This window comes from Mauremys reevesii, linkage group 11 (assembly GCF_016161935.1).
Source record: "Mauremys reevesii isolate NIE-2019 linkage group 11, ASM1616193v1, whole genome shotgun sequence".
Taxonomy (NCBI): Eukaryota; Metazoa; Chordata; order Testudines; family Geoemydidae; genus Mauremys; species Mauremys reevesii.
Genome location: NC_052633.1, coordinates 38,054,837 through 38,072,536, shown reverse-complemented (window position 1 = coordinate 38,072,536; position 17,700 = coordinate 38,054,837). Strand labels below are relative to the sequence as shown.

Below are 17,700 nucleotides of genomic sequence, written 5' to 3'. Positions count from 1 at the left end.
GTTAAAAGCCCAGCGGCGCAGCACGGCTCAGGCAGGCTACCTTCCTGCCGTGGCCCCACGCCACTCCTGGAAGCGGACGGCTGCTGGCATGTCTCTGTGGCTCCTGGCGGGGGCAGGCAGACGGCTCCTCACACTGCCCCCGCCCCCAACACTGTCCCTGCAGCTCCCAATCGCTGGGACCCAGCCAATGGGGGTGGCGCTTGCGGGTGCAGGCAGCGCATGAAGACACACTGTCCCCCTCCCCCCAGGGGCACGCAGAGACATGTCAGCAGCCAGCTGCTTCCAGGAGCGGCGTGGGGCCACGGCTGCCAGCCTGCCTGAGCCCTCCTGCACCGCCGGCCAGGAGCCACCTGTGGTAAGCGCCTCCCAGCTGGAGCCTGCACCTCACACCCCTCCTGCACCACAACCGCCTGCCCCAGGTCAGAATCCCCTCCTGCACCCAAACTCATCCACAGCCCTCACCCTCTTCTGCACCCCAACACTCTGCGCCAGCCTGGAGTCCCTTCCTGCACCCAAACTCCCTCCCAGAACGAAACGAATATAACAGCTGTTCTAAGGTAAGGAGTAGCCTATTTTGAATTAACTTAACAATACTCTCCATGCTTTAAGACTGAAATGTAACCACAGAACGGCTTTATTAATTAAAAGGCAAGTTTAGTATAGCATTATAGAGCCAGTTATCAGCTAAAGAGGAGGAAAAAAGATTTTAAGGGTATTATATCTATTAAATATTCAGATGTAATGCTATAATTGTGATCATTTTGTTTTAAATTAGGAAAAAGATTTGTATACAGGGGCCCCACAAAATCTAATAGCCCTGGGCCCACAGGAGAGTTAATCCGGCCCTGCTCTGGAGGAGAGGAGCAAGGTGCATCCTGTGGACTACTCAGTCCCATTCAGTACTGTTGGTCAAACAGATCACCAGATAGTAATAGGAAACAGTTGCACTCTCCTCTTTTGCCTTCTTAACCTTCTGGCCTGTGATTGAGGGAGCAGCCTTGGTCCTGCTCCCTCCATGGTATAGGTCTTCATAGAGTTAGCCCCAGCTTTTAGTTGGGTGTTACCCCTAACTCCCTTCATGTCCGCACAGTAAAACCTCACCCACGTTCAATGGTGCTTTCAACTGATCTGGCTGGGGGTGCAAGTTAGAGACTAGGTTCCACTTTCAGGCTCACTTCGCAGTGAGGACACAGTCCTAAATCACTCAAGCGCTGATAGTCCTCCAATGCCTTCCCACAATTCCTCCTCCACCAACCCCAAATGACCAGAAGATTGGACAAATTCTCCCATGACTCACTGAGAAAGAATCATAGACCGACTCAGCTTACTGCAGCATAAAGAACTATAGAATATACCCCCAGAAGCCCTGGTGACACACAGGGGAGTGCAGCACCAGTGAGAATGCAGTAACTTGGATAGGGTCATGCAATGTAGCTGCTCACACTCAGGCTAGGCTAATCTGGGTGTCGATAAACTGGATTAACTCTGCAGTAAAAATGTACTCTTGTGGCAGGAAATTGTCTAATCCTTAGGTGGCCTTTCCAGTACTAAATCCTTCTGATTTGCACACAATAGTCTTACTCCACAGCATTGCAAAATACGTTATAGAGCCAGTTATCAGCTAAAGAGGAGGAAAAAAGATTTTAAGGGTATTATATCTATTAAATATTCAGATGTAATGGTGTCTTGAATGTGATAGCATTTGGAGAGCACGATTGTTTTCCACTTCAGTTGACAGTCCAAATTAAGATGTCAAATCCCCATATCTCCATTGATCAATGATGTGGTCAATGGGAGATACGGATGCTCAGTCCCATTGAAATTCAGGATAGAAATTCAGTTTTTAAGAAAGTTAATGAAAAAAATTAATACAAATTAATTTTATTTAAAATAGAGCTGTGGGAATAACTTTTTTTTTATTATTTTTTGTTTGCTGGCCATACCAAAAAATTAAATCAAAATTTCATTTCAGGTCGATCCATGACAAAAAAAAAGTGTTCAGCAAACCAAAAAGGTGGTGGTGTTTTTTAAAAATGTCTTCCAGATTAAATAAAACCTTTTAAAATTAATCCTTAAGTAAAACTCAAAACTGAATTAAAAAATCAAAATGTTTAATTTTTAAAAGGCCAAAACAAAACATTTTGATTTTTTGGGATTTTGTTGTTTGTTTTGTCAATTGAAACTATTTGGTGAATTGTTATCAATTTCACAGAATGTTTCTATTGACCCAAATCAGCATATTTTGGCAAAGAAAAGTTTTGTCTGAAGATTTTGCCCAGTTCAAAAAAATAAGTATATTTTATAAATAAAAACATTTTTTTTTGCTTCCTGCCTAAGACCAGGGTTGCAAACCAACACAAATTTTTGTGACTGATTTAAAATTTGAAAAAACGCTAACCTCTGGTAGCAATGGCAAATGTCACTGTGCAAACATGAATTGGCAGCGTGTATCATGATTTGCTAATTATTTGATGCAAACTATTTAAAGCAATTGTTGGCTGTGGTAACTATAGGCTGATTAGCGTGACATCAATTCTGTGCAAAATAATGAAAAAGCTTTTATGGGACTCAATTAATAAAGGATGGGAACACAATTAATGCCTATCAATGTAGTTTTATTGAAAATAGGTCATGTCAAAAAAATTTGATTTAATTCTTTGATGAGATTGCAAGTTTGGTTGATAAGTGCCTCTGAGAAGGATTTAGAGGTCATAGTTGACAAGCAACTCAACATGAGTTCCCAGTGTGATGCTGTGGGAAAAAGGACAAATGCAGTCCTTGTGTGTACAGTAAAAGCTTTGTTATTCGGCATATTGGGTGTATGGGGGGTGCCAGTAAGTCAAAAATTCTAGTTAACTAAGAGGAGGGAGTTTGGGTGTGGGAGGGGGCTCAGGGCTGGGGCAGGGGGGTGGGGCACAGGTTCTGGGAGGGAGTTTGGATGTGGGAAGGAGCTTGGGGCATGGGGTTGGGGTGCAGGAGGAGGTGCGGGGTGCCTATCCGGCGGTGTTCACCTCGGGTGGCTCCCTGGAAGCGGCGATGTGTTCCTGTTGCTTCTAGGCAGAGGTGTGGCTAAGTGGCTCTGCACACTGCCTCCACCCACAGGCACTGCTGCCGCAGCTCCCATTGGCTTTGGTTCCTGGCCAATGGGAGCTGTGGAGCCCGTGCTTGGCCTCTGTGGCCGTTCCTTTGCCTAGGAGAAGCAGGGACACGTCGCCGCTTCCCAGGAGCCACACAGAGCCAGGTAGAAAGCCTGCTAGCCCTGTGCCAAATGGACTATAAACCAGACTTTCACTGAAGATTAGAAATGCCAGGTTATAGAGCTTTCTGGCTGATAAAGTGCCGGATAACACAGCTTTTACTATCTCAGGAAAGTAGCGAGTAGGAATAGAGAGGTGATTTTACTGCTGTATGTGGTATTGGTGAGACTGTTACGGTGAGACTGATACTGGAATACTGTATTCAGTTCTGGTATTCAGATTTTAAAAAGAGCTACAAAAATGCTTCAAGGGCTGGAGAAAATGCCTTCCCTTGAGAGACTTTAACAGCTCAATCTGTTTAGCTTATCAAAAGAAAATTGAGAGGTGACTTGATTACAGTGTATAAGCACCATCACGGGGAGAAAATACCAGCTACTACAGGGCTCTTTAATCTATTGGAGAATGGCATAACAAGAATCAATGGCAGGAAGTTCAAGTCAGACATATTCAAACTGGAGAGTGAGGATGATTGACCATTGGCACAAAATACCAAGGGAAGTTGTGGATTCTCCTGCATTTGATGTCTTCATATCAAGACTGGAAGACGTGCTTTAGCCAAACAGAAATTATTGGGTTCAATACAGGGGTAATGGGTTAAAATTTAATGGCCTGAGATATACAGGATGTCAGACTAACTGATCTAATGGTCCGTTCTGGCTTTAAACTCTAAATCATAGGCTTATCTACAAAAATACTCAGAAAAATTAATCTGAATTAACTAAAGGTGTGGTTTTAAAGTGGATTTATTTAGAATTAAAGTGGGCCTTAAATCAGTTCAGCTTAATCCACTGCCAAAGTAGAGTCTGAATAAGGATTTAAAGCAGTTTTACCAATCCACTTTAAATTCACATCTTCTGTTAACTTTTCTGAGTTCCCTGTATAGACAAGCTCTGTGATTAAGATTCTTTTAATATGTTGTTAAATTTATCCAGAATTATGTTTGAAAGCCATAGTGTCTTATCTTTCTGAATATAATCAAACAGCAGCTTGTTATAACTGTACATATTTATGTTGTTTAGTTGATGTTTGGACAATTTGCATTTTAGCCGAGTATTGCTGCTTATGGTATCTTTGGAAGTAAACGTTTTGGTAAATTTCCTTTTAAACTCCATGATTGATTGTCTTTTGTTTCTCTTAACTGCTGCCAGTGATCCAAAACAATTGATTAAAGAAAAAAAACAAACGTAGAAGCATTTTGGGGGAGTGTTTTGTCATTGCTAGCTATGATTCCAATGGTTGAAGCCAGGTCAAAAGAGCTATAGCAGTGGTCCCCAATATGGTGCCCGCCGAAATGCCACTGAGAAGCATCATCATCAAGAGGTATCACTGCCGAAATGCCGCTGAACAGCGGCATTTCGGTGGCAACGTCAAGAGGCATTTCAGTGGATGCTTGTCTGCCGGCCACAGTCCTCAGTGGCTCGTCGTCCAGCGCCCGCCAGACAAAAAAGGTTGGGGACCACTGAGCTATAGTATCTTTCTCTTGAGTTATTTTGAGTTTAAAAAGAACAAAAAATAAACCAAATAAATAAATAAAGCCATATAGTAAAGTTACAGTTTCTGTATCTGTTTTTTTTTAATTAAAAATAAAAATAAAATAAAAAAGAGTAGTATGGTGTATGTGATAGTCAAATGGGATGAGCTCTAGTTGTACATATCTTAAGATAATGCCTATCCAAACTCTGTACCTACATATCTTAATCAAATATGTATTCAGAGAATCTTAGTTATGAACATATTAATACACATTTTTCAATGTTAGCTCATAGAGTTTCATTATAAGACATAATTAAATAATTGTGAGAAATGGGAAGAGCTCTCTAAAAACCAACTTCTGACAAACAGACAATAAAATATGACTGCATATAAGGGTGTATGTGTGTGAATGAGCTTAGATAAATAGGCATATTGAGAAGAAGAAAAAAATATTCTACAAGGCCTTGATTTGAATACCAAAGCTGAAACTCAGTGATTCTGTAAACTGCAAAACTGCATCTCAAATGATTATAAAATAGCAGCAGAAACCAAATTAAATTGCAGCTTTACTATTCAATCCAGAATACTGGGAGGTGGTTGGTTATAAATAGGGACCTGTTCTGTGAGTTACTTTTCATAAACTAGTATTTAATGATTCAGATGAGTAGTATGATGTTTAAAATGTGTGCAGGAAAAATAGAATTCTTTCCTATACTATAGGAATGTTGCTAGTCTCCATGATGCATGCCTGTTGTTGTTGTGCATGGTCAAAATGAATTAGGGTCTGGGTCCCCGATTTGACTTCCATTTAAGGCCTTGTCTACACTGCCACTTTACAGCGCTGAAACTTTCTTGCTCAGGGGTGTGAAAAAATACCCCCTGAGTGATGCAAGTTTCAGCGCTGTAAAGTGGAAGTGTAGACAGTGCACCAGCGCTGGGAACGCCTCGTGGAGATGTTTTTTTTACAGTGCTGGGAGAGCTCTCTCCCAGCGCTGGTGCTGCGGCTACACAGCCACGTTATAACATTGGTAGTGAAGACATTCCCCAAGTCAATCAGAGTTGCATTGGACCCTAAGGGTGTAATCCTGCAAAGTGCTGCTATTCCTCAAATCATCCCTAACTCAACAAGCACAGATTTCCACCTGATGGAAATGTTCAAATTCACCTATTGTTTTAGACACTGCCTTTTTACATTTTAACTGAGCAGCATCTACTAGCCAAAATCCCCTCTGTTGTATTGTAGAACTGTGCAGTTCAGTTATTATTCATTGCAGGTCATGGATTACTATGGGGGTTTTGAGTAACTGTTCTCAGAAACTATATATGTAATCAGAAATATGTTTTTATATTTTAAAGTTGCTGAGATGCTGCAGCTTATTTCCATATAGCAGACTGTGATGATTACAGATATAACTGTTAGTGTTGGAAAAAAATAATCTGAAATCATATTTTTGCCAACCAGTAAACCAGCAAATAAAATAAAGAGCCTTTGCAAGTTAGAGAGGTTTAACTAGCTCTTATGGGCAACTATTGGTGCACTACTCAGATTTTCTTGGTGGAATTTTGCCTGAAAAATGCTTTGATTTAATTTTAACATCACTGTTCTTTAGCAGTATTTTGAAACCTTGCAAACTATCCTTACACTATTGATGGACAATAGCAATATGTCTAGTTTGTTTACTCAGTTTGTAGAATATATAAACATTGTTTTTTATAACAGGAATACTAACATACACAAAGAATAATTCAGTTTTATGCAGCATACCAGTAGTAAGAAAACATAGCCATTATAGTATCCATCATAGGTGCTGATGGTGGTCTGTACAAGCGGTAGTGTAAACTTTGAGGGTGAAGACTGGGAATTGTGGCTAAAAGAAAAGCAAATTAAACCAAACTATTACTGAAAAAATATTTCTGGAGAACCAATGATTCACCAGCCTTACCACTTGTGAATCAAAAATGTTATTTTTGAGAGTGCTATTAATTCTCTGTGTTTTATCCTGTCAGTCATGTCTGGATAATGTGTTTTAGTTTTGTTGAGCATCAAGTATAAAAATATGTTTTCACTAGATCTGATGCTGTTGTCTTTGAAATCTGGCTCCTCCCAATGGAAATGAGTTTAATATTGTCAGGTTTTTCAGTTTAGATTAGTTTATGCAAGGAGCTCATGCTGTTATTTTTTAAAATTGATTTATAAAAGTGGACTCTTTACATGGTTTAAAAAAAAAAAGACAATTTGTTTGCATTTTTATTTTGTGATACACCTCCAGAGTGGGTCTCTCCCATAAATGGTGCCCATATATGTAACTTCCAAGCTAGATGAGTTCAGTTTAATCACATGAATGTCACAAATGTTTGCAGTCTTAAAAGAGAGTATGTGTAATGCTAAATCTGGGACACAAGAGTAGGAACTGCAAATGACTTTTGGGAACAACAAGAGAAAAGCAACAGAGTAAAACAGAATAAAACAAACTGAAATTGATATTTAACTCAAACAGGACTAAAAATAGAGGTGTTCTTTTTGCTTGCAGTTTATAGATATTAAAGATACTCAGTGCCAGTTTTGACTGGATCTCCTTTCTGGGAGGTGTATGTGATGAAGGGCAATTTTAATGTCATTTTATCAGCTCTTTATAGGAACTATTTTTTCTTTTCATCTCAGTATCTGCACATAAGACTTTTTTATAGAATGTTTCTTCTACTAAAACTTCTGAGAATCTCCATTTTAATTCTTTGATTACACTTAAGAGGGGAAAAAAGGCCATCTTCGTGGTAACCAGCTTAGTTATGCTAATGGTGTCTACAGTCATCCTTGCCTCCTGCTTCATTTGTCTTTTGTGAAAAAGAAATAATTTAAGACACTTAACTTGACTCTGAGGAGAATGGTGCTGTAATCTGTTATTCTTGTTCCATCTCAGCCACTGACTGGTGGCATTTGTTGGGCAGGGAACTCTGGCTACCATCCACTTCAAACGTTCTCAAATGAATAGTTGTGGCCAGGGAGAGACGTCTAGTAAGAATCTTTGGCCGTGCCTGCTGCTGAAGTTGCTCTTCCACTCTTTTTTCCAGGAGATTTTTATGGAGGGCTTAAATCCTATAGGATTTCTGTGTGTGTGTGTGTGTGTTTGTGTCATTTTCCCTGGGGACTGTAGACAGTCATAGAATCATAGAAACTCAGGATTGGAAGCAGGGGCGGCTCTAGAAATCGGGCTGCCCCAAGCAGCGCGGAGCGCTGCGCCGCCCTTCCCCGGTCCCGCGGCGGGTCCCGTCTTCCCGCGGCTCCGGTTGAGCTCCCGCCGTCATGCCTGCGGCAGGTCCACCGGAGCCCGGAACGAGCGGACCTGCCGCAGTCATGCCTGCGGGAGCTCAACCGGAGCCGCGGGAAGACCGGACCCGCCCCAGTCATGCCAGCCGCAGGTCCGCACGGTCCCGGCGCCCGGGGACCTGCCGCAGGCATGACGGCGGGAGCTCAACCGGAGCCAAATGCCGCCCCCCCCGGGAAACGGCCGCCCCAAGCGCCTGCTTGGTGCGCTGGTGCCTAGAGCCGCCCCTGATTGGAAGGGACCTCAGGAGGTCATCTAGTCCAACCCCCTGCTCAAAGCAGGACCAAACCCAACTAAATCATCCCAGCCAGGGCTTTGTCAAGCCTGACCTTAAAAACCTCTAAGGAAGGAGATTCCACCACCTCCCTAGGTAACCCATTCCAGTTCTTCACCACCCTACTAGTGAAAAAGTTTTTCCTAATGTCCAACCTAAACCTCCCCCTCTGCAACTTGAGACCATTACTCCTTGTTCTGTCATCTTCTACCACTGAGAACAGTCTAGATCCATCCTCTTTGGAACCCCCTTTCAGGTAGTTGAAAGCAGCTATCAAATCCCCCCTCATTCTTCTCTTCTGCAGGCTAAACAATCCCAGTTCCCTCAGCCTCTCTTCATAAGTCATGTGCTCCAGCCCCCTAATCATTTTTGTTGCCCTCCGCTGGACTCTCTCCAATTTATCCACATCCTTCTTGTAGTGTGGGGCCCAAAACTGGACACAGTACTCCAAATGAGGCCTCACCAGTGCTGATGATGCATTGATCACAAGTGCTACTTAAGTCTTCAGAGTTATTGTTGTCACAACCAATATGATGCCAAAACACTATCGATATCTAGCAGAGACACTGTTGGCAGAGATGGTATGACCTCCTTAGAATAGGCTGATTGCTGGAAAAAATAGGCTTTATATTTTCATTGTGTATGTATGTATCTTCTAACTGTATCTTTTTAAACAGTATCTTCTAATCCAGTGGTTTTCAAACTGTGGGTCGCGACCCAGTACTTGGTCATGGAATGGAAAGCACTGGGTTGCGGTGGCTGTAGTCAGCACCGCCAGCTGGGTCATTAAAAGTCCTATTGGTGGTGCTGCCCGGTATGGCAGGCTAGTTCCTACCTGTTCTGACACTGTTCTGCACCCCGGAAGCGGACATAAGCAGGTCCGGTTCCTGGTTGGGGGAGCCACAGGGCTCTGTGCGCTGCCCCCACCCCGAGCACCGGCTCCACACTCCCATTGGCCAGTTCCGAGCCAATGGCAGCTAGAGGGGGCAGTGCCTGCGGCTGAGAGCTGCTTGCATGTTTCCACCTAGGAGCTGGATCTGCTGCTGGCCGCTTCTGGGGTGCAGCGTGGTCCGTGGTGTAGGACAGGTGGGAAGCCTGCCTGTGCACCCCGGCTGCGCCACTGACCGGAAGCGTCTGGAGGTAAACCCTCGACCCAACCCCAACCCCCTGCCCCAGCCCTGAGTGCCCGCCTCAAACTTGGAGCCCCCTCCTTCACCTCAAACCCCTCATGCCTGGCCCCACCCCAGAGCCTGCTCCCCTAGCCCAGAGCTCTGACCCCCTCCTGGACTCCAACCCCCTGCCCCATCCCAGAGCCCCCTCCCACACCCTGAACCCCTCATTCCTGACCCCACAGCCCTCACCCCTGCACCTAAACCCTCTGCCCCAGCCCTGAGCCCCTCCTATATGCCGAACCCCTCATCTCCCGCTCCGTTGGGTGGTGGGCATTGTGACGTTACAGCCTATATGATTTTATAAAAATATGCTAGTGAGTGAATATAATGTAACTGGAATATGCTTCATGCAAAAGGTCTCTTGTAAGGTATCATTACAAAGCTTATAATCTACTGAGTGTGGTCATCCTATTTGTATAAATGTATCACTCTTGTTTCTGGGACTAGAAATATGAAATATAACTCTGAGGGCCTATTGTAATTATGCAAAGTGTGGGCCATTAATGGTGGTTTGGAATCTTGATGGCTCCCATTAACCAGGGCAATTGCCTGGATGGCTCCATTTGCAGGCAGCCTTCCTGTGAGTCAGGCTGGGAGGAATGAAGGCTTGAAGTCTTGCAGTGACATGTGATCATGTCACCTGATCTGGAATCCATCTTTAACCTGGTGTCTTTCCATTGAGAAGGAGGGGGTGGGAGCCCAGAGAGGGACAAAAGAATTCCCGCCTTATGCAAAAGATATATAAAGGGGTGGAACAGAACAAAGGGAGGAGAGGAGCCATAATGAAGAATCCCCTAGCTACCACCTGAGCAGGAACAAGAGCTGTACCAGGGGAAAGAATTGTGCTCAGGCCTGGAAGGTGTCCAGTCTGAGAAAAAACTTACTGAAGCATCTCTGAGGATGAGATTATCTGTATTTAGTTTGATTGGACATAGATTTGTGTGTTTTATTTTATTTTGCTTGGTGACTTACTTTGTTCTGTCTGTTACTACTTGGAACCACTTAAATCCTACTTTCTGTATTTAATAAAATCACTTTTTACTTATTAATTAACTCAGAATATGTATTAATACCTGGGGGAGCAAACAACTGTGCCTCTCTCTCTCTATCATTGTTATAGAGGGCAAACAATTTATGAGTTTACCCTGTATAAGCAGGGGGGAGGGGAGAAAGAGGAGGGGCTAATGTCAGGGTGTCCTCCTCCCTCCTGCTCCTGCACTCTGCTTACCCCATCTTCCATTGAGCGGGGGGGCACACGACAGGGCTCAGGACGGAGGGAACTTGCTGGCTGCAGCTGCAGTCTCAGCAAGCTGATCTAATTAACAAGGCAGTGTACTTAAAGGGGAAATGCGCATCTCTCTCTCACACACACGATGTGCCTCTCTGTCTGCAATGCTGTCTCCCCTCCCTCCATTCCTGCTGCCTCGTAGAGTGTGAGAGTTAACCCTTGAAGGCTCAGCCAATTGCTAGTTCATCATTTAGCAGTAAGGCATTCCCTGGGAAATATCCCACCCTCTGACTCCTCCACCTCAACCAGGCTTCACAATCATCATCACTGTGTACCAGTATTAAAGTGTTTAATACTTGTACTCTGTGTGTGTGTGTGTGTGTGTGTGTGTGTGTACACACGTAGTCCAGGGGTCGGCAACCTTTCAGAAGTGGTGTGCCAAGTTTTCATTTATTCACTCTAATGTATGGTTTCATGTGCCAGTAATACATTTTAACCTTTTTAGAAGGTCTCTTTCTATAAGTCTGTAATATATAACTAAACTATTGTTGTATGTAAAGTAAATAAGGTTTCAAAATGTTTAAGAAGCTTCATTTAAAATTAAATTAAAATGCAGAGCCCCCCAGAGCAGTGGCCAGGACCCGGGCAGTGTGAGTGCCACTGAAAATCAGCTCGTGTGCCGCCTTTGGCACACGTGCCATAGGTTACCTATCCCTGATGTAGTCTTTTGTCTAGTGAAAAAAAATTCCCTGGAACCTAACTCCCTCATTTACATTAATTCTTATGGGGAAATTGGATTCGCTTAACATCGTTTCGCTTAAAGTCGCATTTTTCAGGAACATAACTACAACGTTAAGTGAGGAGTTACTGTACTATTTATATAAATATTTTTGGATTTTTCCACATTTTCAAATATATTGATTTCAATTACAACATAGAATACAAAAAGCGTATAGTGAGCGCTCACTTTATATTTATTTGTATATGAATATTTGCACTGTAAAAATAAAGTTTTTTTTTCCAATTCACTTAATACCAGTACTGTAGTGCAATCTGTTTATCATGAACTTACAAATGTAGAATTATGTACAAAAAAAAACTGTACTCAAAAACAAAACAATATAAAACTTCAGAGCCAACAAGGCCACTCAGTCCTACTTCTTGTTCAGCCAATTGCTTAGACAAACAAGTTTGTTTACATTTGCAGGAGATAATGCTGCCCGCTTCTTGTATACAATGTCACCTGAAAGTGAGAAGAGGGGTTTGCATGGCACTGTTTTAGCTGGCGTTGCAAGATATTTAGGTGCCAGATGCGCTAAATATTCATATTTCCCTCCATGATTCAACCACCATTCCAGAGAACGTGCATCCATGCTAATGATGGGTTCTGCTCGATAACGATCCAAAGCAGTGCAGACCAATGCATGTTCATTTTCATCATCTGAGTCAGTTGCCACCAGCAGAAGGTTGATTTTCTTTTTTGGTGGTTCTAGTTCTGTAGTTTCCACATCGGAGTGTTGCTCTTTTAAGACTCCTAAAAGCATGCTCCACCAGGGCGGCTTTAGGCCAATTCCCCTGATTCCCATGAATCGGGCCCTGCAGCATCCGGAAGAGGGGCCCCGCAAGGTAAGGCCCCAGAAGACAACTGCTGCCAAGGAAGGACCCTCCGCCGAAGTTCTGCTGAATTGCCACCACTATCTTTGGCAGCAGCTCAATTACTGCTGCTGTTTTTGGCGACATTTCGGTGGCAGCTCTTTCGAATCGGGCCCCGCCCGTCCTAAAGCCAGCCCTGTGCTCCACTCCCTGTCCCGATCAGATTTTGGAAGGCACTTCAGAGTCTTAAATCTTGGGTCAAGTGCTGTAGCTATCTTTAGAAATCTCACATTGGTACCTTCTTTGCATTTTGTCAAATCTGCAGTGAAAGTGTTCTTAAAACGAACAACATGTGCTTGGTCATCATCCGAGACTGCTATAACATGAAATAAATGACAGAATATGGATAAAACACAGAGCAGGAGACATACAATTCTCCCCTGAGGAGTTCAGTCACAAATTTAATTAATGTATAATTTTTTTAATGAGCATAATCAGCATGGAAGCATGTCCTCTGGAATGGTGGCCAAAACATGAAGGGGCATACAAATGTTTAGCATATCTGGCACATAAATACCTTGCAATGCCAGCTACAAAAGTGCAATGCGAATGTCTGTTCTCACTTGTTGGTGATGTAGAAAAGAAGCAGGCAGCATTATGTCCCATAAATGTAAACAAACTTGTTTGTCTTAGCAATTGGCTGATCAAGAAGTAGGACTGAGGGGACTTATTGGCTCTAAAGTTTCACACTTTTGTTTTTGAGTGCAGTTATGTAACAAAAAAACCCTACATTTGTAAGTTCAAATTTGACGATAAAGAGATTGCACTATGGTACTTGTGTGAGGTGATTTGAAAAGTACTATTTCTTTTATTTATAATTTTTACAGTGCAAATATTTGTAATAAACATATAAAGAGTACTGTACACTTTGTATTCTGTTGTAATTGAAATCAATATATTGAAAATGTAGAAAAACATCCAAAATATTTAATAAATTTCAACTGGTATTCTTTTGTTTAACTGTGTGATTAAAACAGCGATCAGTCACAATTAATTTATTTGATTGTGATTAATTGAGTTAATCACATGAGTTAACTGCAATTAATCAACAGCCCTAAACAAAATAAATGTTACTTTAAGTGTGAAGGACGCAATCCAAACTCAAAGATTCTTTCATGTTTACCTACTGCCATTTGTTAAGGTGCTCATGCAGAAAGTTTCTTGTCTAAACTGAGGGCTATATAAACAATTTATAAAGAAATATTCAGCACCTGTTTATTTTAGCTGAACACTGCAGAAAAGTGGTGAAAGTAGCAACTTGGTTAATGCAGGGCTTCCATCAATGCACTGCTGTTATAGTGCCAATGAGGCAAATCACCAAACCACTAAATTGCTGCTGTTCTTCTGCATGTGCTCAAACAATCTCAAAGCAGCTTACCTTTTCTTAGTGTCTGCATTTCACCTGTTACTGTTCACCTCTTTCAGAAGAGTACCAGTTATCATCATGTGCTCACTCACTGCATTGTTTGTTTATAAACTAATTATATAATTTGCTATTTAAAAAAAATTCACATTGAAGTTTAACTATTTTTTAAAAAAATGTACTTTTGGGTAACCATTTTCTGATCTATCTTTCTGATTACACCACCCATTGCCTGTCAGCTTTGCTAGCTGATGTGGAGAAGTGGGCACCGGGTCACGTGTCCACCCCAGCACATGTAGAAGGGCTAGCGCCAGTGGCAATGCTAACATAGGTTAGTGCCGACCCGCTGGGTTTGTGCCTTCCCCCTCCATTGGAATGAAAGGGGGAGGACTTGCACCTTCTTTTCTTTTCCTTCCAAGGCCAGCATGGTTGAGCTCTTAGTACTTTCCTTATGGGAGAACCAATCTGATTTTTAGAATGAAAAATTAAGTTTAATCACAAAAAAACCTCACAGCCCATCACTATGGTAGTATAGTTTGGTGAGAGCCAGGCAGAGCTAAAATTATGTTTCTATACCAGCATATAGCATCCTATTTCTTTAAAAACTAGGGTTCCCAGTAGCAGCAGTAAAAACAAAAACTATGAGTAGTAGCAGCAACAGAGGCAATGAAGCTGTTTGCAGACTTAGGAAGAGAGTGTCAAATTGATTTGCATTCAGTTCACATTTGGAAAGTTAACTTTGCAAGCATACAGGCTGGGAACACATCTTTAAAATGAAAGCTTAGATTCTACACAAGTTGTTGTCAGTCACCCAGGAAAGACAGAGTCGCCACAGGTCAGTGTATTTTTCAAGTCCTGCGTAATAGAGATGCTGTTGACATGAAAATCAGTCATTAAAAAAATAGTTTAAAAGTAGTGTCGGAGACTACACCTACTAAAATCTTTCTGCCACAATGTGTTTTTTGCAAGCATCTTCTAGTTCTGATCTATTTTTTTCCCTCTTCCCCATCGCCCTGAGAAAGACCGGCACAAACAAAAGAAGCTAGCTTTAGGGAAATACACTAAATGATTATACCCAAAGTGCTGTCAACTTGAAAAGAAGGTAGAAAATATTTTTTCTCTAGTCACTTTCAGTGCTAGTAACCTTAGATATTATTTGAGACAATAGTAGTTAAGACTGTACAGGGTGAATAAAAATCAATGATTTAAAAAAAATCAAATCAGATTTTGTATTTAAATCAAAAACAGGTGTAACAGGGTGCAGGTGGACCACTTCTGCACCCACAAACCAGCCAGAAACCTCTACTTTGGTGCAATCACCTGTGTTCTTTATTTATAGTGCAAGTTCCCACCACCTTATATCTACAGACTATGTCAGGCTTAATGCCTCAGGGACTACTAGCTTCTGCAGCCAACAGGGGAGAGAGGCCTCTGGATCCTCCCTTTCCTCTGCCCCTGGCTTTCTTCCTGCCAGCCTTTATGTAGCCCCTGGTTAACGAGGCTGGCAGCTGTTCCCTGTTTGCCACTTAGGCCTGGGCTTACTCAGCCAGCTCCAATTCCCCATTCCCGATTTGAGCTGGTGTGATGGAGATCTGGCTCAGGGTTTCCTAGCCAACACCCTGTCACAACAGGTTTACTTATGATAAAAAACAAATTTCAAATTAAATTTGAAATTGTGAACCTATGTTAAGGCCTTAACTTAAAATAATCTATTAAAATTTAAAATATCAAAAATAATATTAAGCAGCACATATTTGCTGCCAAGTTTAAAAAAACAACAACAAAGGCACCCTGAACTGCTGGAAGTCACTAGCTAAGAACGTGCAACCAGAGTTTGCTGACGTGATTAACCAGCTTTTCAGGTGCAGAGAGAGTATTTTCTTCATTTCAGTTTATTCAGGTAGTTCAGGTCAATGGCTAGTTCATTCCAAGTTCAGAAACCCATTGGGAGTTGAAAAAGCAAGAATACTTGTTTTCCTCTTGAAATCTGTGCATAAAATCTAGATGTGAGAGGATGGGCTCTACTAGTTCCAAAATCTTGAAGGACATAGTGACCAGAAATAATCAGCTCAACTCACTAACTACAGATACTTCCCTTATTTAATAGGTCAATTAGTTTTAAATGCAAAACATGGTTTAATAAACTTCTTGATCATTTTTTTTATTATGTATGCAGTACCTTTAAGGTAGTTGCATTTAATAAAATACAACAAAAACATTAAAATACTATTTATGCATTTTTAATGTAATTTGCATTTCCACCCAAATAGAGCTTGACAAAAATCACAAGAAAAAATTAATCATCTGTTAAATAAGAGATGCATCTTCACCATTTTCTAACATCATAAAAATGGAAAAATGAAGTAAGTTAAGCTATATAATTGCTTAAATAAATGTGTATAATAGATATAGTGTATCCTGCTGGTTAGGGAAAAAAGCACCAAATTTAGCATAAAGGCTATATTTAGTTGCAAATCAACGTTTTATTGGTTATCAACCAATGAGACTCAATCTTTCTTTGCGAACATAACTAAAAAGTACAACTGCAAAACATGATTAAAATTTATTATTTAAATCAGTGTTTCCTACTTGCTGATTTCAATCTTGATTAAAATCGGTGAATTTATATTGCTTTGATTTAAATCATTTCATCCTGACACTATATCAGACAAAACTGATTTTTCTGTTTGTTTTATATGGACTGTGTCCCTTTTAATCACCTAGACCAATTAAGGAGCTATGTGCTATGTTTATAATGATATCTTTGTAAGGTATTTGCATACTAAGGTGACAACTATGGTATAAATGCTTAGTGAAAGATAGGTAAAAATCGAAACCATTTAGTCAGGCTACCTGTTATATGTTCCGTTGGTAGTATCCTGTACAGGAATTTGTAAAAGCCCTGGCGTCGAGTATTGTGTACAGAATTCCACTGGCTTCTACTCCTGGTTTCCCATTCTCTATCTATATAGGTATTGATACCAAAATTATTACCATGATCTTTTCCCCAGAACAGCCAACCCATTCTCTCTTTTCTTCGCTATAACTTGATCCACTTAGACAGTGATGATATTCCCTAGGTAATATATTTTCCATTTATAAGGGTCTCAAAACTTCTTTTTACTGATAATTTTTTATGTAGAATTCTCTTATTTTCATTGACTGGGAACCATAATATGAATTAGTCTTTCTATGAGTAAGTAAACATACCAATGTTATGTAATAATTTTCTAAATTGCACAATGAAATCTTGTGCTGCCCTTTTTTTTTTTTTTTTTTTGCCTTACTCTGTGGAAATAATATAGAAATAGAGCAGGTTCATTGCTTTTTCCCAAGACTTTCCTGAGATAAGTATTCAGCAACAGCCCTAATAGGGTGCATGGCTGGAGAAATTCTTTCAGAATAAGGCCATGTCTACACTACAGACTTCGGTTGATGCAAATTACATTGGCGAACAGCCGCATATGTTGGTATATTGCTCAGGTGTGTATACATGGCTGCTTGTGTTGGTGCAGTGCGCGCTTACCAGGAGTTCTTGTGTCAGTGTAAAATGCAGTGCACTGCGGGTAGCTATCGCAGTGTGTGATGTGCCGCCATCTGGTGCAATGCCTTTTGGGACATGTTTGCAATGTGTTGTGGGATAGTAATGACTTTCCCAGGTTTCTCTGGGAGTTAGGGGGTCAGATTCTCAGCATGCCATCCCGTAATGCCATCTATATCCCATAATTTTCATGCCTTTTTTTTTTTTTTAAATCCCACAAACCTGTACCATACTTTTTGGTCTCTGCCATCTCTGACAGAAGCCTCGATACCACAGAGCTCTCTGCTGTTCTCATGAACATGGCAAATATAGAACGCATGATTCTTCTGTATTTGCAGTTGAATGAGCATGGAGAAGGGCAAGGGAACATGGATAAGTGTAGCATGTGCTTTTCGCTACAATGGTCACATTTGAGC

At 41.5% G+C, this 17,700-nt stretch overlaps 1 protein-coding gene across 2 annotated transcripts in view; it reads left to right on the top strand.

The window, feature by feature from the left end:
• MAP3K20 (mitogen-activated protein kinase kinase kinase 20) overlaps positions 1 to 17,700 on the top strand; it is a 135,376-nt gene that overhangs the window by 8,300 nt on the left and 109,376 nt on the right. The window lies entirely within an intron of this gene.